General features: G+C 41.6%; 1 protein-coding gene, 1 non-coding gene and 1 pseudogene across 3 annotated transcripts in view; 1 reads left to right on the forward strand and 2 right to left on the reverse strand.

Moving 5' to 3' along the window:
• The first annotated feature begins 221 nt into the window (after positions 1-221).
• MGA (MAX dimerization protein MGA) overlaps positions 222-19,135 on the forward strand; it is a 144,650-nt gene continuing 125,736 nt past the window's right edge. Inside the window, exon 1 of one of the 2 annotated variants that reach the window (XM_055537441.1) lies at positions 222-355. The gene's annotated coding sequence lies outside the window, so the exon portion shown is untranslated. Of the gene's footprint in view, positions 356-397; positions 648-19,135 lie in introns of those variants that run through there. The other variant, XM_055537440.1, reaches the window with a different exon arrangement.
• On the reverse strand, positions 4,377-4,483 carry LOC129622216 (U6 spliceosomal RNA). The gene has a single exon (XR_008699887.1). It is a non-coding gene; the product is annotated as a U6 spliceosomal RNA (small nuclear RNA).
• On the reverse strand, positions 15,383-16,567 carry LOC129622089 (60S ribosomal protein L10a-like; annotated as a pseudogene).

Raw genomic sequence — 19,135 nt, forward strand, 5'->3', positions numbered from 1 at the left:
AAAAAGGCACTCAGCAGGAACTTACCAAATGCTTTCTCCCTGGAAGAAAAGTTAAGCAGTTTCCCTAAAACCACACAGCCATCAAACGAGTGGGGGAAGGGAGACTGAAAGTGCCTGTTACACCCAGTCTCGCTCCCATAATTACCCAAACTGCCTGCATCCCGGCCGTAGGACAGGGTTTTCTACGGGACAAGAAAGGAAAACCAGGGAGGTGAGAGCCAGGAAATCGGGAGAGGTGCCTTTCCCGGCATGCTCTGCAGCACACCGAGGGGCGCCAGACATATCCCGGCGTGCATCGGGGAGCGCCCAAGGGCGATGGTTCCCGGCTCCTGGAGGGGCACGCGAAGTTAAAGCGGTAGGTGTGACCTTACTTAGTTTTGAGTCCCTGCTTTCTCGTTTCCACTTTAGGAATATAGTCTCATAACGGCTGAAAAGGAGGTCTTCTAACTACCCTCCCTTTCCGCGTGCGAACGACTTTCGGCGCCGCTTCGAGAACGGTGCCAGGTGATTAGCGGTTAGGGGCGGGCCCGAGCTGATCACGTGATCAAACCTGGCCGCCAATGATTAGCCGGGTGTTCCAGCAGCGCGAGGATTCCCGGACCCGTGTGCGGAGCGGCTCGTGGGCCCGCTGCGGTCGGCCCTGGCAGGTACGCGCAGGCGCCCTGGCTGCCACGCGCCCCGTCTGTCCCCACGCGCTCAGCGGCGCTTACTTGGCGCGAGGTGTTAAGAGTCTGTCTGTTTTTCTGGGGCGGGGGGGTGGACAAGAAAAAGGTGGGGGGCAATGGCGTCACGTGGACGCCACAGCCAATCGCACTCGGAGGCGCACCCACAGCTTTCCCCGGCGCCCCGGGGTGCGACGTGTTCAGTGAGGTTCGGCTCTCCCCTGCCGGTCCCAGCACTCTTTCGAAGCGCGTGTGCAGCCTGTAAAGTCTGGCCGCGGGTTTTCGTGGCGTCCTGCTCCGCTGTGAGCACGGACGACAAGTTCTAGGCAAAATGGCTGCTGGAAAGAGTGGCCTAGTAGGGGGAGCGCTGGGGCCGCGTGAAGGTCACATGACGAGGTTGGCAGCGCGTGCTGCTGGCGCGGGGACGGGGGAGGGTGGAAGGGGAGAAGAGCGGCCAGTCATGTGCTCTCGACTGCGCCGTTCCTAGGTTTTCCAGCGCTTTTCCTATGGCCCGACTGGCTGTTTTTACTCCTCCCACCTCGAAGCGTGGCAAGCGTCGGTGAGAAGCTGTGTGGTGTGGTAGACCGAACAGGGTTCTGGGAATGAGGACACCTAGGGTGTAGGCCTTTGGCTGCTTTTGCAATTAGCAAGTCATGTTCCAGTCCTGGGGCTTCCCTGGTGGCTCAGCGGTGAAGAATCAGCCTGACAATGCAGGGGACGCAGGAGACGCGGGTTCGGTCCCTTGGTCCGGAAGATCCCGTAGAGGAGGAAATGGCAACCCACTCCAGTATTCTTGTCTGAAAAATTCCATGGACAGAGGAGCTTGGCAGGCTGCAGCCCTCAGAGTCGAACTGGGCTCAGCACGCTTTTACGTTGCCAGTCCTGGCCTCTGTTTACTCATCGTACAGCTCTGTATAGGAGGTTATTATTATTATTATTATTTTTAAAAGCCTTTAGAAGGTATATGACCTCTACCTCATCCCAATGTCATGCTGATAGCAAAACAATTAAAAACAATCATTGTGAGATAAGCCGGTCTCCCCATAGGAGAAGACCCACAATAGGCCTCCTCCGTCCATCCTTAAAGTGATGTGGGAAACTTGGTGGAGGTAGCTTGTTACAATATTGTGGACACGTCTGTCTATAGTTAGCAGTAGCATATATACTCTGTACCTGGCCACTATCTCATTTGAAAAGTATTTTGTCTTAGACGTCTAGTCCCTCTGTGTTTTCTTGGAAAGAAATCAAAAGGGAAGTAGTATTGTCATAACTGTGGAGATAGGGAAACGAAAGGAGTTAGAGGGCATGTGCTAGTGCCCCAAAACTCTCACTGGAAAGAAGTGATCTTCTCCACTTGGTGGGCCGGTCTTTATAAAAATTTTGAGGCTTCCTACCACCAGCCTTCGGTGTTTTTCATAGTTCTTGGCTCCTAGCGTCAGTTCTGCGTTTTACCAAGGGTCAAGGTTTTAGTGAAATGAAGCAGGCATAAGTTATGTGTTTTTCATATCATTACCTGTGCTTTATGGTACATTTGGTGTATCTTGAAGAGCCTTTTGAATTTTGTGGGCGCACAATCTGGAAAACATTTATTGAACAATCATGATAATAGTTATCACTTTTGAACAATTACACTAGTAGTTAACATCTTTCTAGCCTAGTACTTTTTATGTCTTAATTCACTTAGTTCTCATAACAAACCTGTGAGTTAAGGAACTACTATCTCCATTTTACCAACGAGGGAAATAGCAACAGAGAGATTAAGTAACTGGCACAAGGTCGTATGGCTGATAATTTACAATTCCAACCAGAATTCTTTTCGAAAACTTGACAAAATGAGTCTAAATTTCATTTGGAAGAATGAGCTTATAAGTTGAAAAATTTTTGAAAGAAGAAAATTAAGTGTGGACTTGTACTAGTGAATATACAAATAAAGCTATGGTAATCAAAACAGTAAGTGGTAACTGGCATAGACAGCACTGGGTCAAAATAATCTAAAAGTATATAAGGCTAGTGTTATACAGGTGACATTTCATGTTGAGAAAGAATTTTGAAATTATGTTGAAACAATTGGCTAACCATTTGGAAAAAAAAGGAATCCTACCTTAAAATGTAAATAAAATCTGGGAGTTAGTTCAGTTGCTCGGTTGTGCCTGACTCTTTGCGACCCCATGGACTGCAGCATGTCCGGCTTCCCTGTCCATCACCAACTCCCACAGCTTACTCAAACTCATGTCCCTTGAGTCGGTGATGCCCTTTAACCATCTGCCATCCAAAATCTGGGGGAATTAAATATAAAATATGAAGTCAAAATTCCTGCTTTAAGGAAGAGAGACACAGATGATGAAGAAGATGATTAATGAGACCCCAAATAACTTGAAGGAAAAGCACTGTTCAGTATTGGTTGGACTGCTGACATGAATTTTTAGCTGGTTTTTTTTTTTTTTTAAAGGTAGCTGTGATACAAACCCCAGGACGCCCACCTACCCTGTCACCCAAATAGCCAAAGAATAGTTAAAAACATTCCACCTTCTTCCATTTAGTCCCTCTTGGAAATCCACCACCAACCTTGGGCACTTCACCCCAACAAATTTTTAAGACTTGTTAGGTTTTTGTGTAAGACTTGCTGTAGCGTGGATAGCTGTGATTGGTGAGTTAGCTGTCTGTGGCTGCTGGAGATTGTAATAGCCTTTTTTACTTTCTGTGCAACAAAGAAGCTTTGTAAATAAAGTCTTAATATTTAAAGAAAAATTACTGGTTTAAAAAAACGGGTAAGCAGTTTTCTAATCACATAGGATGAGCTGTTCTAAGCATGATTGCAAAGGCAATTACGATTGATAGAATTCTTATTGATAGAATTATTATGTAAAACAGCCTCTAGTTGGCAACAATACCATCAAGTTAAAAGACAACTTTACTCATTTAGTATTCATTTGACATATTTATTGAGTGTGTTTGATGTGCCAGGCAGTTTTCCAGGTGTAGGGGAACCAATGATGACTAAATCCAGGCAAAATGTGGGGAAAGAAATTTTTGCAGCAGGTTGGACTCAGAAGGTTACTTTAGTATCTAACAGATTGTCAAAAAAAGACCTGACTAGATAGATGGCATGCATAGAGAAATAAAAATAACCAATAAAGATAAAAATACAGTATTTTCTACTTATAAACAACACAAAACAACTCCCCCTGCAGCAGATTGGCATATATGTGATAAAATAGTAGTATCTAGTATTGGCATAGGAGTGGGGAAATTGGCACACTCATACACTGTTGTTTATGGATATTTACTTTTGAACATCCTTTCTGGAAAATATTTTGGCCATACTTAATGAAAGCATAGGCATCCCAGGTGACTCAGTGGTAAAGAATCTACCTGCAGTGTAGGAGACACAGGAGACTTGGGTTCGATCCCTGGATTGGGAAGAGCCCTTGGAGGAGGAAATAGCAACCCACTCCAGCATTCTTGCCGTGGACAGAGGAGCCTGGTGGCTATACTCCATGGGGTCGCCAGTTGCGAAGAGTTGGTCACAACTGAGTGACTAAGCACACATTGCAGCATTAATAACCTATCACTCAGCTGCTCCTCTTCTTTATTAAGGCCCTAACTGGTAAGTTTGCAAAGATATTCATTTAAGAGTTGTCTTTTTTTTAAATTAATTTTATTTTTAATTGAAGGATAATTGCTTACAATATTGTGTTGGTTTCTGCCATGCATAAAAATATAGAACACTTCATGAATTTGCATGTCATCCTTGTGTGGGGGCTATGCTAATCTTCTCTGTATCTTTCCAGTTTTAGTATATGTGCTGCTGAAGTGAGCACAATAGTTGTCTTAAATAGTAGCAAGAAAAATGTAAATTTTAAATAATGGGTGTTTGGCTACGTAAATAAGATGCCCTCATAGAGGGTAATGTCTTGTAACTAGTAGGCGTGATAGAGATTTCTAGTAATGACTTGGAAAGCACATCAAAGCACATTATATATATTGTTAAAGTGTAAAAAGCCAGTTTTAAAGTTATTTGTAGTGTGATCACATTTTTGTAGGAATATACCTCTATGTGTTCATTTACATAGAAATCTAAGATGGTTTATATCAAACATAAACTAATGGTGATTTTATTTGAATGATAGGATTTTTGGATGAATTTAATTTAAAAAAAACTTTTTATTTTTTGGAACAGTGTTAGATATATAGAAAAATTTCAAAGACAGTATGCTGCTGCTGCTGCTAAGTCACTTCAGTCGTGTCCGACTCTGTGTGACCCCATAGATGGCAGCCCACCAGGCTCCCCTGTCCCTGGGATTCTCCAGGCAAGAACACTGGAGTGGGTTGCCATTTCCTTCTCCAAAGCATGAAAGTGAAAAGTGAAAGTGAAGTTGCTCAGTCATGTCCGACTGTCAGTGACCCCAGGACTGCAGCCTTCCAGGCTCCTCCATCCATAGGATTTTCCAGGCAAGAGTACTGGAGTGGGGTGCCATTGCCTTCTCTGCAAAGACAGTATAGAGAGTCTCTAAATTCCAAATGCCCAGTTTTCCCTATTGTTAATGTCTTATGTTTGTGTGGTGTATATATTATAATTAATGAACCAAGATACACAATTATAGAATTGCATAGTTTAATCAGATTTTTTTTAAGTTTTTATCTACTGCCTTTATTTCTATTCCAGAATTTCATCTAGGATATCATAAATAACTTTTTAATAAATTTATTAATGGTTTGTTGGCTTCCCTGGGTAGCTCAGAGGTAAAGAATTGACCTGCAGTGTAGGAGATGCAGGCGACTTGGGATTGATTCCTGGGTTGGGAGGATCCCCTGGAGTAGAAAATGGCAATCCACTCCAATATTCTTGCTGGGAAAATCACATGGACAGGACCTTGCAGGCTATAGGGTCACAGAGAGTCAGGCATGATTAAGTGACTGAACACATACACACACACACACGCACATACAATGCTTTTTTGATGGGTGAAATTACAGGGAAGAAGGTGTGAAGGGGAAAAGAGAAGTGATGTAGGGAAAAAGTGAAAACAAACCTGAGGCATGTGTGACCCAGATGGCCATAGCTTTGTTCCAAACAAAGCTGGCTGCTTGTTCTTCCAAGTCATCTGCAGAGAGTTCATATGAAATTCTTGCCTCTCAGAACCTTCCATTATACAACCACAATACCTTTTAATCATGTCCTCTTAGGATCTTCTTGACTGTGCTAGTTTCTTGACTTTTCTTGTTTTGATGACCTTGACAGTTTTGAAGAGTACTGGTCAGATGTTCCTCAATTGGGATTTGATGTTTTTTTCCATGATTAGACTGGGGTTAGAGTCAGCATGACTTCTCAAAATGTTGACCTTGATCACCTGCCTGTGAATTTGGGTTTTAAATGTTTTCTTTTTTGTAGTTTCTGTTTTTTAGAAAATAATCTGTGTTCCTTGTTTTTGTTATAACAAAAAGTATTTGTAATAATATTCTGGACATGTCTGTCCATCTTTAGCAATAGCATTTGTAGTAGGCCGTACATTGATAAGCTGATAATACAGACAGATGATAATAGAAATTAGAGTCAGAGAAAAAATAACTGGCCAAGTTGCTGGAAGGACTAATTATAGAAAGGAATTAAAGGCATTAGTATAGTATAGCTTGTTTTAACAGTCCTTAAACTGTTTTAGGAAGAACAGCCTGGTAACTGAATTATGCATAACAGGGTGAAAATATAAATAAGATAGATAAGGCCAATTAGGTAAATTCATTCAACAGCAAGTATTAATGAACCCTACTGTATGCCAGGTATTATTTAGGTCTAGGGATTGAGCATGAAGAAGCTAGTGTCTTAATTTTTTTTTTTTAAGATTTTATTTGGCCATGCCACATGGAATTTGGGATAGGATCCCTGACCAGAATAGTTCCCTGGCCAGGGAGACAAGGGACTGAACGTGTGCCCCCTGCAGTGGAAACTGGGCCACCAGGGAAATCCCAACAATCTTATTTATAATGGGAATTTATGTTTTAGTAGATAGACAACAAACTAATGCATAATATGATTTCAGATATTGTCAAAGTGCTGTGAAGAAAATAGTACAAAAGAATAGAGCATGGTGGTGCTAGGCTTGGTGTTTCTTTTAGGTAGGTCATGCGGTAAGGATTCTCTGAGGTAGCATTTAAAGATAAAGAGACCTGAATGATAAGGAATGAGCCAACTTTTCAAGCAGTGGGAGGGACTACTTACTAGTGCAAAGATTCTGGGGCAAGAATCAGTTTGAGATTTTCCAGGAAGTGTAAGAAGGCTGGTGTGCTAGAGTTTGGAGATTGCTGCAGTATTAATTGGTGGCAGTGGTGGTGGAAGTTTGGTAGTAGGAAATGGTATTGAGAAGTTGGTGGGTCTCAGATGGTATAGAGCCTTATAAACCAGAAGGGCTTTGGATTTTATTCTAAGTGTGGTGGGATCCATTGGACAAGTTTTATGAAGACAAACGATACTATCTAATTTATGTTTTTACAAGATTGTTTTGACTACTGTAGAGGCAAGAGGGGCAGCAGACCATTCAGGAAGTCATTGGAATGGTATGATGAAGTATGGTAGCTTTGGGTCAGGGAGGCAGTGATGGAAGCATTGTGAGGGGAGGGCAGATTCAGAGTCTGTTTGGAAGGTGGAATGGATAGAATTTGCTGATAGATTAGTTGTGAGATGTGAGAGAGAGGGATCAAAGATGGATCCAAGGTTAGCTAGAGCAACTAGTATCACATACAGAGATGGAAAACTGGAAGGAGTTATTAGTTTGGGGTTTAAACTGAACAATTTAGTTGGATATGTTGAATTTGAGATGTTCACTGGAAATCCTTCCTGGTGGTTCAGACTGTAAAGAATCTGCCTGCAATGCAGGAGACCTGGATTTGATCCCTGGGTTGAGAAGATCCCCTGGGAGAAGGGAATGGTTACCCACTCCAGTATTCTTGCCTGGAGAATCCTATGGACAGAGGAGCCTGGTGGGCTACAGTCCATGGGGTCGCAAAGAGTTGCGAGTGACTAACACACACGCTGTCTATCCAGGAATAGGTAATTGATTGTTCAGTCTGGAGCCCAAAGTCAAAGTCATGGCTGTGAATATACATTTAGGATGTCATCAATACGTAGATGGTGTTTAAAAATCTGGGTCTGGTGAGATCAGCCAGGGAAGTAGAGAAGAGGGCCAGTGACCGAGCCCTGAAGCTAAACTGAAAGCATAGACAGAGAAATAAGTAACCCTTAGATTGTTTTGTCGGAGAAGGCAATGGCACCCCACTCCAGTACTCTTGCCTGGAGAATCCCATGGACGGAGGAGCCTGGTAGGCTGCAGTCCATGGGGTCGTGAAGAGTCGGACACGACTGAGCGACTTCACTTCCACTTTCCTGCATTGGAGAAGGAAATGGCAACCCACTCCAGTGTTCTTGCCTGGAGAATCCCAGGGATGGGGGAGCCTGGTGGCTGCCGTCTATGGGGTCACACAGAGTCGGACACGACTGAAGTGACTTAGCAGCAGATTGTTTTGTGTCTGCATAAGCACAGTATTTACTGTGTCTGTATGGTACAATATTAAAGCTTTTGAGATGATTGTAATGTAACTTAGGCTCTTCCTGATACATAAATTGATTCTTTGGGTTTTTGTCTCTGCCCTACTTAAAAATTTCTATTTTCTCTCCATTACCTGGGGGCATAAACTCCAAATTTCATACTTTAGCATGCCAGACCTATCACTGTTGAACTCTGCCCTACCTTTCAATCCTCTCTCCTCTTTATCATTCCCTTCATGCCCAACATGTTCTGCTTGTGTATAACCCTCTATTTGCCTGGTATACTCTTAATACTTCTCTGCCTGCTCTTTGCCTCAAACTCTTGCTCAGTCTTCTATGTGTAGCTTACATTTGCTATGTAATTTCCCCAAATTTCCACAGATAAAAGTTTGCTCCTCAGTGCACAGTACTTCCTCAGCTCTGTTGTTGGTACTTTAATTTATAGCAGAATATAAAGTCAGTTGATACTGACTGGCTTTTTTTTTTTTGGTGGGTAAATAGTGTTTATTTTTATTGAAAAAAATTTTTTAATTTTAATTGGAGACTAATTATAATATTGTGGTGGTTTTTGCCATACATTCACATGAATCAGCCGTGGGTGTACATGTGCTCCCCATCCTGACCCTTGACTGGCTTTTTAAATTCATTTGTTTCCCCAGTGTGTGGCATGTAGTAGATGCTCAAGCTAATGCTTGGAAAAAGTTTAGAAGTTTTGTTTTGGCAAAAGAGAGTAAATAACTAAAACTTTATCTTACAATGCATGAACATATGGATCATTAGCTGAGATTTTTAGGATTTTTTTTAATGGTGAGTTTTGGTTTTAATGATATTATTGTGATGGAATTTAGCCAGTACAAAGTTTAATACTGTCAGTTAGGAGCCTTAGTTCACAGACGTTTTTAGAGTGGTTTAATCTCTAGAGTTGAATAATGCTTATTCTTTGAAGGCAAGGTATTATAATAGATTTCTTTTTTCATTTGCCCACTTTCACACCCACCTTCTCAGTAGTCAGGAATTCTATTTTAACATTACATGTGTACTTTGAGTTGTTTGCTAGAGGAGAAACCCAGTGTAATAAATCCAGTAGAATCAGCAGTACCCACCCCAGGAATGTCTTTAAACTATTGCATAGAGACAGACTTAGTGGTGTGAATTGTAGGTGTGCAGGTTTCAGTCTGTGAGCTCAAGTAGGGTTAATTATTCTGTCATTCAATTGGAAGCATGTATTAAGCACCACCATATATGGGCACTGTATGGGGTGCTGTGGGTGATGCACATAAGAAAAGTTCTGGTTCCTTGCACACAAATCCCTGACAATTTAGACAAGGAATTGAAACATAACATTAAAAAGGAGTTTAATCTTAACAAGCAGTGTATCAGTAAGTGCAAAGTACTGTGTATAAATCAAAGACTTTGCATTTCTTAAGCCCATAATTATATTTGCAGAGATATATGGTCTTATCTTGCATCTGTTTCAACATTTTGACCTGACTTGCAAGCTCTGCATTTTCTTCTGTCCTTTAACATTTTTAGTTTCAAAAAGATGTTATTGATTTGACTCTTTGATGTAATGAAAGCTCTATATGGGAAGAGTGCTCTGCCAATGCATTGCTTTCCAACATTTTATTCTTGCACACCTATAAAGCAAATAGGTAATTTGAAAAGATAGAATGTTATTTAACCTTTGTAAGTGTGACAGAGGCATCCTTTTATAGTTTTGCTATATGGATAAGTTTCCTTAGACACATTTTCTCCTTCTGCCTAAGGCTAAAGGGGTGGGAGCAGTTGAGGGGGAGGGGAGAAGTGTATAGAACCTAGAGGAACAAATGTTGTGTGTGTACGAATATGAGTTTAAAAGTTCTTATTTTTGGATTTGAATTATAAAAGCAGTTTTCTTCTCATTTGAGAAGATATGAAAAACATAGATAAGCACAAAAAAGGAAATAAAAATTTCAAATATACTACCTACCACTGTTCAAGAATCTGCGTACCAATGCAGGAGGCACAGGTTTGATCGCTGGTCCGGAAAGATCCCCTGGAGAAGGAAATGGCAACCCACTCCAGTATCCTTGCCTGGAAAAACCCCACGGACAGAGGAGCCTGGTGGGCTACAGTCCATGGAGTTGCAAAGAGTGAGACAGCCTACCACTCACTGTTAACCATACTGGTATGCTTCTAGTCTTTTTTTTTTTTTAAGTGGCAAGTTTTGTTTTTTAGTAAATAAAATATTTCAGCTACCTTTAGACATGAATAAATACTTGCCTTTACATAAGGTGAACCTAGGCAGATTACTCTCAGTGTAGTTCTTCAGTAGCTTCTCGTAATAAATGGAATCAAGTGGAGACCAGTTCAGATTCTTTAGCCTAGCAGATACAGCCCTTTACCTTATTTATAGCTTTGGGCTTCCCTGGTGGCTCAGTTGGTAAAGAATCCGACTGAGCCACCTGCAGTGTGGGAGACCTGGGTTAGATCCCTGGGTTGGGAGGATCCCCTGGAGAAGGGCATGGCAACCCACTGCAGTATTCTTGCCTGAAGAAGCCTCATGAACAGAGGAGCCTGGCAGACTGCAGTCCATGGGGTTGTAGAGAGTCTGACATGCCTGAGTGACTAAGCACACGCACCTTGTAGGTTATCTCATTTACTGTCTGTCTCTCTCAGACACATCTTTGTTAAATTCATACGAGGTACTACTTTCAGGCCTCTAGACCAGGGGTTGGGAGACTTTTTCTGTAAAAGGCCAGATAATAATTTTAAGTTTTTGGGGTCTTTTTTGTCAATAACTACTCACTTGTGCTGTGGTAGCATGAAGGCAGCTATTGACAATATGTAAGTGAACGATCATGGCTCAGTTCCAGGGAAACTTTAATTATGGACATTAAAATTTTTCATGTCATTAAAATTTGATTAATTTTTTTTCAACCATTAAAGAATGTAAAAACCATTCTTAGTCTGTGGGCTGTATAAAAAAAGATGGCAGAACATGACCTCTGGGGTTGTAGTTTTCCGGTTGCTGTTATAGACTACCGTGCTTGCTATACCTCTACCTCTATTCAGTGTTCCTTCCCCCCATTTTTTTTTCCTAGGACGACTGTCTTGTTCAGAACTTATCTTAGAAGTCAGAGTCTCAGGGAAGTTAGAGTTCTGCTGTTCAGACCGCTATCATTGTATTTATTTGACTATATTAAAAAGTTGTAATAGAATATAAAATACACTGCTTTAGCTAGTGGTAAGTATCCAGTTCTTTGGCACTGAGTATGTTCACGTTGTTGTGCAGTCATCATCACCATCCATCTCCAGGGTTTCATTTCTCCAGGCTGAAACTCTGTACCTATAAAATACTATTTAATTTACTGTTTTCCTCTCACCCTAGTCCCCAGCACACCATTCTGCTTTCTGTCTCCGTGAATTTGACTACTGCAAATACCCCACATACGTGAAATCATACAAAATATTAGGTTGGTACAAAAGCAATTGAGGTTTTGGACTGTGAATTTTAAATCATTATAACTAGGTTCAAACACATCTTTATTAATCAAAATAGGAACCATTACAATCAACACATTTTTGCCTACGAGAAATAAGTTCATTTATTCCTGTAGTGTAAAAATCCATGCTTCGGGATTTGATAATCTCTTGGAAAACATTTTCTGCCTCCTGCTGGATGTAGAAGCATTTTCCCTGCAAAGGGTTGTCTAGATGCATGAAGAAGTGTAGTTGATTGGCGAGAGGGCAGGTGAATATGGCAGATGAGGCAAAACTTGGTAGCCCAGTTCGTTCAACTTTTGAAACATTGGTCGTGCAATGTATGGTCGCACGTTGTCATGGAGAAGAATTGGGCCCGTTCTGATGACCAGTGCTGGCTGCAGGTATTGCAGTTTTCAGTGCATCTCATCAATTTGCTGAGCATACTACTCAGATTTAATGGTTTTGCTGGGATTCAGAAAGCTGTAGTGGATCAGACCGGCTGCAGACCACCGAACAGTGACCATGACCTTGTTTTGGTGCAAGTTTGGCTTTGGAAAGTGCTTTGGAGCTCCTTCTCAGTCTAACAACTGAGCTGGTCGTCTCCCGATGTATAAAATCCACTTTTCATTTGTCTCATGTCACAGTCTATCAAGAAATTATTTGTTGTTGTTAGGTGGAATGAAGGGTGACATGTCAAAACAATGAATTTTTTGATTTGTGGTCAGCTCATGAGGCACCTGCTTATTGAGCTTTTTCACCTTTCCCATTTGTTTCAAATGCCGAATGACTATAGAGTGGTCAATGTTGAGTTCTTCAGCAACTTCTTGTGTAGTTGTAAGAAGATCAGCTTGGATGATTGCTCTCAGTTGGTCATTGTCAACTTCCCATTGCCTGGCCACTGTGCTTCTCATCTTCAAGGCTCTCATCACTTGCAAAACGTTTGTTAGCAGTTCCTGGGCCAAATGCATTGTTGATGTTGTGAATTGTCTCCACTGCTTTATGACTGATTTTGAACTCAAATTAAAAAATTGCTTGAATTTGCTTTTTGTCTAACATCATTTTTATAGTCTAAAATAAATATAAATACTAAGTAATGTCATTAGCAAAAAAAAAAAGGTGAGAAATGTGCATTAAGAGGATGTATAACATAACCACATTTAAGAATGTATTCCAGTATCAAATGGGAAAGTTCAACAATGCAAAAAACCACAGTTACTTTTGTACCAACCTAATATTTGTCTTTTTGAAACTGGCTAATTTCACTTGGGGCTTCCCTGGTGGCTCAGTGGTTAAGAATTGACTACCAATGCAGGGGATGCAGTTTTGATCCTTGGGTAGATTCTTTACCATCTGAGCCACGAGGGAAGCCCTGTAGTAATGTTTGCTGCTACCGCTACTAAGTTGCTTCAGTCGTGTCTGACTCTGTGCGACCCCATAGACAGCAGCCCACCAGGCTCCCCCATCCCTGGGATTCTCCAGGCAAGAACACTGGAGTGGGTTGCCATTTCCTTCTCCAATGCATGAAAGGGAAAAGTGAAAGTGAAGTCGCTGAGTCTTGTCCGACTCTTAGCGACCCCATGGACTGCAGCCCACCAGGCTCCTCCGTCCATGGGATTTTCCAGACAAGAGTGCTGGAGTGGGGTGCCATTGCCTTCTCCGATAGTAATGTTTATTAGAGTTAAAACAAAAACAAAAATTAAAAAGAGAATTCTCAACGATTTCAACCTTTTAAAAATACATTATAGTATCTGAATATTCTTCCCACCCTTGTTGGCCTTCTTTGGTCCTCTTAAAAAGTGGTGCTCCAAACAGGATATACTAGTACAGATTTTGACAGGCCAGCCCAGCGAATAGAGGAATATTTTCTTCTCAGGTTCTGGTAGAAAGTATACACAGAAGAACTGTACAAAAAGGATCTTATTGACCCAGATAACCATGATGGTGTGATCACTCACCTAGACCCAGACATCATGGAGTGCAAAGGCAAGTGGGCCTTAGGAAGCATCACTACAAACAAAGCTAGTGGAAGGTGATGGAATTCCAGCTGAACTTTTTGAAATCCTAAAACATGATGCTGTGAAAATGCTACACTCAATATACCAGCAAATTTGGAAAGCTCAGCAGTGGCCACAGGACTGGAAAAGGTCCTTTTTCATTACAATCCCAAAGAAAAACAGTGCCAAAGAATGTTCAAACTACCGCACAATTGCACTCATCCCACACACTAGCAAAGTGATGCTCAAAATTCTCCAAGGTAGGCTTCAACAGTATGTGAACTGAGAACTTTCAGATGTTCAAGCTGGATTTAGAAAAGGCAGAGGAACCAGAGGTCCAATTGCCAACATCCAGTTGATCATAGAAAAAGCAAGAGAATTCCAGAAAAACATCTGGTTTATTGACTACACCAAAGCCTTTGACTGTGTGGATCACAACAAACTGTGGAAATTTCTTCAAGAGATGAGACTACCAGACCACCTTACCTGCCTCTTGAGAAATCTGTATGCAGGTCAAGAAGCAACAGTTAGAACCAGACATGGAACAATGGACTGGTTCCAAATTGGAAAAGGAGCCCATTAAGGCTGTATATTGTTACCTTGCTTATTTAACTTATATGCAGAGTACATCATGTGAAATGCCAGGCTGGATGAAGCACAAGCTGGAATCAAGATTGCAGGGAGAAATATCAGTAACTTCAGATATGTAGGTGACAACACCCTTATGGCAGAAAGTGAAGAGGAACTAAAGAGCCTCTTGATGAAAGTGAAAGAGAAGAGTGAAAAGCTGGTTTAAATCTCAACATTCAGAAAGCTAAGATCATGGCATCTGGTCCCATCACTTCATGGCAAATAGATGGGGAAACAATGGAAACAGTGACAGATTTTATTTTCTTGGGCTCCAAATCTCTTCAGATGGTGACTGCAGCCATGAAATTAAAAGATGCTTGAACCTTGTAAGAAAAGCTCTGACCAACCTAGACAGCATATTAAAAAGGAGAGACATTACTTTGCTGACAAAGGTCTGTCAAAGCTGTGGTTTTTCCAGTGGTCATGTATGGATGTGAGAGTTGGACCATAAAGAAAGCTGAGCACCAAAGAATTGATGCTTTTGAACTGTGGTGTTGGAGAAGACTCTTGAGAATCCCTTGGACTGCAAGGAGATCCAGCCAGTCCATCCTAAAGGAGATCAGTCCTGAATATTCATTGGAAGGACTGATGCTGAAGCTGAAGCTCCAGTTCTTTGGCCACCTGATGCGAAGAACTGACACATTGGAAAAGACCCTGATGCTGGGAAAGATTGAGGGCAGAAGGAGAAGGGGATGACAGAGGATACGATGGTTGGATAGTATCACTGACTCAATGGATATGAGTTAGAGCAAGCTCCAGGAGTTGGTAATGGATAGGGAAGCCTAGCATGCTGCAGTCCATGGGGTTGCAAAGAGTTGGACACGACTGAATGACTGAACTGAATGGCGGGAGTATGGTTTATTAAGTGAAAGTGAAAATCTCCCAGTCGTGTCCGACTCTTTGTGACCCCATGGACTATACAGTCCATGGACTTCTCCAGGCCAGCATACTGGAGTGGGTAGCCTTTCCCTTCTCCAGAGGGTCTTCCCAACCCAGGGATTGAACCCAGGTCTCCTGCATTGCAGGCGGATTCTTTACCAGCTGAACCACAAGGGAAGCATGGTTTAATAAGTTGTGTCTTAATATAGGTGCTAGGGCTTGGCTGTGGTGTTGTTAATGTATAAAACCCAGATGTTCTGCCTATTTTTCTTGAGCAGTGACTCCAGGAAGTTGACAACTAAGTGGATGTTGTACACAAGCTCATAATCTGTCATCTTCATCAACAGCCACTGCCACACACAGCACCTTCTTCATCTGGAGCGTGATCATGGACTTTACTTCATTAACTTGGCCATCATATTCTCATTGTGAGTCAGCAAGGAATAAAATTTGCCAGCCTTATTCAGGCCTGGGCCCAGAATTTGTGGGGTCTGCTGAAGACTGAATCATAAAGGCATCATGCTTCTTGGCCAGCTTCTTGACCAGTTTCTTATTCTTGTTGAGTTGCTTTAGCACCAAAATGACCACATGAGGGGATATCTGCAGCTTTGGCTTATTCACAGTGCTTTCTGTCTCCTAGAACACATATAGAGACCATGGGGCAGGGAGTGGGCTTAAGCCTGACTGTACCAGAGAAGCATTTGTCCTTCTGAGGGTCATAGTTTTTCAGGCTGACCTGAAGCTTCACCACTCCAAAAACTTCCAGTGTTTGTACTGGTTCCTGTGCAAGACTTCCCACGCTAACTCCTAGAGGGTGTATGGGGAGACTTTGCTGCTCAGGGTTCTTTGTGTTGAAATAACTAGAAGAGAGCCACACCTCCATTTTTAGAGTCTTTTTTTTTCCAGATGTGTCCCACTGTTGACTTAGGTTGAATTTACTTTGTTGGTATTTAAAACTTTAGTTTTGTTAACACATTGTAACAATTTCCAGGTCTTTCCCAGTGAGTATTTACCTGCTGATAGAACTGACCAACTTGCCTCTCATATATTTTTATTTTCCCTGTCTAGCTGTGCTGGAAGTGCTAAGTAGCAAAACATTCAAAAATTGGGCAACCAGAGAATAAAAGAAGTAAAACCTCTACAAAGTCTGCACATTTTCTAATTATCCTCCAGATAATTTAGTGATTATTATTCATTTACTAGGTGTGTTCTTCAGAATTCCTGAAGTGGCAGGAGGTTAAGTACTTAGATAAAAATCAGAAACTGACCTCTTGGCTTTGTCTTCAAATAGTATTAAAAATCTGTTTTTTTCCAGGAAGGTGTGCCATTGCAGTCTTACCATTATTTTCCAGATGCTTACCAACTGCCAAGAGCCCTTCATTTTTCATGATCTTCATTGGCTCTTATATTCATGGACCAGGAGTTGGCAAATTTTTTCTGTAAAGGTTCAGATAGTAAATATTTTAGACTTTGTGGGCCTGAGGGTCTCTGCCTTAACAACTCATCTATGCTGTTGTATCATAAAACCAGCCATAGACAATTCATAAGTGAATGCATGTGATGGTATTCCAGTAAAACTATTTACAAAAGTAGATATCAGGCCTAGTAGTGTGATGACCCCTATCATACACCTGCCGCATTCACCATCATTAAGAAGATAGAATAGTAGAACTCTATGGTGGAACTCATTTTCTTTTGAAAGGCCTGGAATCTTTGAAGAACTTGAAGGGCTTCTAACTTCCAATATTCGTTTTTTGAAAAATCCTTTGCTTTTCTAATTTATTGATCCTTTATTTAAAAACTAATCATTTCCTGGCTCCCCCCCACCCCCCCACCAACCCCACCGCCTGTCTTCTCCTGGTTCACACTACTTTCTGTGTGCCTCTTAAAAGTTACTTAACTTTTTCCACATCAGTACAATGGAGATAATAATATCTACTTTAGGCTTGCTGTGAGAATTGATTAGATAAGAATGTAAAGTGCTGGAGAAAATGCTTGGCATATAATAGGCAGTTAGTAAGTATTTGCTGCAATTATTGTCAACATTATCATCATTTTACAAACTGAAATGCCCTTCTCAGTGTTTTTGACAACCTGTTACTACCTCCTGGTACAACCCTTATGGCAGAAAGAGAAGAGGAACTAAAGAGCCTCTTGATGAAAGTGAAAGAGGAGAGTGAAAAAATTGGCTTAAAACTCAACATTCAAAAAACTAAGATCATGGCATCTAGTCCCATCACGGCATGGCAAATAAATGGGGTAACAGTGGAAACAGTGACAGACTTTTATTTTCTTGGGCTCCAGAATCACTGCAGAAGGTGACTGCTGCAGCCATGAAATTAAAAGATGCTTGCTCCTTGTAAGAAAAGCTGTGACAAACCTAGGTGTTACTTTGCCGACAAAGGTCCATCTAGTCAAAGCTATGGTTTTTTCCAGTGGTCATGTATGGATGTGAGAGTTGGACTATAAGGAAAGCTGAGTGCCAAAGAATTGATGCTTTTGAACTGTGGTGTTGGAGAAGACTCTTGAGAGTCCCTTGGACTGCAAGGAAATCCAACCAGTCCATCCTAAAAGAAGTCAGTCCTGAATATTCATTGGAAGGACTGATGCTGAAGCTGAAGCTCCAGTCCTTTGGCCACCTAATGCGAAGAACTGACACATTGGAAAAGACCCTGATGCTGGGAAAGATTGAAGGCAGGAGGAGAAGGGGACGACAGGAAGATGAGAAGGTTGGATAGCATCACTGACTTGATGGACATGAGTTTGAGCAAGCACCGGGAATTGGTGATGGACAGGGAAGCCTGGCGTGCTGCAGACCATGGGGTCGCAGAGAGTTGGATACGACTGAGCAACTGAAATGAACTTCTGTCTCCTGGAACTGTGGGGTACCTATGGTGTGAAGTCTTGATTTCATAGAGAAAGTGTAGGATAGCTTGAGGTGATACTCAGGGCTTTAGGATTAAGGAGTGGGAATGGAATAGTCTGTATCCCTGAGCCTAAGATAGAGGTTGAAGCCCATAAGAATTTCATCCCAAATTGCATTCACTAAGTTTGGATGGAGAGGTCAGAGTCCACATGTACTTTTCTTCACTTAGGTGACTCCTTATCAGGATTATGCATGTTAGTGTCAATCAGCTTGTTTTCCAAGCTGTTAACTGTATTTATATTTTCAAAATGAAAGCTTTTCAGCACTGAAGATTACTTTTCAGTTCTTTTTAAAGTGTTATAACTGCCTTTTTAATTTTAAATAGTTCTAGTTCTTGCAACCAGCATTTTATATTGCCAGTAAGAATTTAAGATAATTAGATCAATAGACCTAACCAGTACTGATGCCATTTTGAAGTAGTAATAGATTTGATAACAGATTTTTCCAGATTGAAATGTTCATGCAGAAGCATACTTTATTTTCTCAAATTCTCCTTAATTTCATTTTTAGAGAATATTCTGCCTTCTGAGTGGCATGCTAGTAAAGATGTGGCTAGCAACAGACATTCTTGTGTCATCTTTATGGCAAATAGGGAATCATTGTAAAAGTCATCAATTATTATTTGTTTAAGCATTTTTATTTTTGATGAGCCTAAAAATTGCATGAGATATACTTGCTTTTCCCCAGAAGTTCAGCCTTAATTTAGCTGTTTATTTTACTAGTGTAGGGTCCAACATGATAGGAATTCATTCTTACTCTGTGAAAAATAGTTTACCCCTAAGGGTTACTTCGGAGAAGACAATGGCACCCCACTCCAGTACTCTTGCCTGGAAAATCCTATGGATGGAGGAGCCTGGTAGGCTGCAGTCCATGGGGTCACTGCGGGTCGGACACAACTGAGCGACTTCACTTTCACTTTTCACTTTCATGCATCGGAGAAGGAAATGGCAATCCACTCCAGTGTTCTTGCCTGGAGAATCCCAGGGACGGGGGAGCCTGGTGGGCTGCCGTCTATGGGGTCGCACAGAGTCGGACACGA

Source organism: Bubalus kerabau, chromosome 10 (genome assembly GCF_029407905.1).
Source record: "Bubalus kerabau isolate K-KA32 ecotype Philippines breed swamp buffalo chromosome 10, PCC_UOA_SB_1v2, whole genome shotgun sequence".
Lineage (NCBI taxonomy): Eukaryota > Metazoa > Chordata > Mammalia > Artiodactyla > Bovidae > Bubalus > Bubalus kerabau.